We start from the raw sequence: 754 nt of genomic DNA, 5'->3' as shown, positions 1-754 counted from the left end.
ATCAGCCTCTAGTTGATTGTTCTTAAAGGAAGTATGGAGCATGCTGATAATTTGGTTGCTATGGTGATACTTCCTCATCAACTCCAGCGCAGGAATGTGATGGGGCATGGCATCTGTTTTCCTCCTATCTCTATGCTGCACAATAACTTCAACATACTCATTTGCTCTGCTATACATAATGGTAGGATATCCTGATTTTATTTGGAAGCTTTTCCAACAGAGCAGACACCTCTCCGTGACGTTAGTTATAAGTTAAGTGCCAATGGATTTCTGGACTGTGGAAGGGGAGGTTCTAATGGTTGACCTTCTAATTGTTGGTTCAGTATTCAACAAAATTTCAGCTTTCTTGTCATAACGAGGAAAATTAAACACTTAATCGATACTGGAGTTTTCCTTCTCAAGGGAATGAACAGAGAAAATATTGTCTGAGCAGTCCACACCACTGAGCACTGTGGCATATGGGGCAGACTGTACCACTGGTCACCTTCTGGGGGGTTTGCTGTCAACATACTCTTAGGGACGGATGAGCTGACTGACCGTGGGACACAAAGTAGCTCCAACAAGAAGAGGCACTCATTTTACAAAAGGTACTTTATTCCATGTTAGCAATGAATTACAAGTTACACTGATGTGATAGACAGTGTTACAGAGACTAGGAGGAGCGTCTGGCTAATAAGTCTCACTCCTCCAAGGCTGTCCCTTTTGACACCATACACATGCATGTTATGCATTGCTTCAATTCACACTGATAAGT

This window comes from Rhincodon typus, chromosome 11 (assembly GCF_021869965.1).
Source record: "Rhincodon typus isolate 14 chromosome 11, sRhiTyp1.1, whole genome shotgun sequence".
In the NCBI taxonomy this organism is placed as follows: Eukaryota; Metazoa; Chordata; class Chondrichthyes; order Orectolobiformes; family Rhincodontidae; genus Rhincodon; species Rhincodon typus.
The sequence above is the reverse complement of the archived record's forward strand: the minus strand, read 5'-3'. Positions refer to the sequence as shown.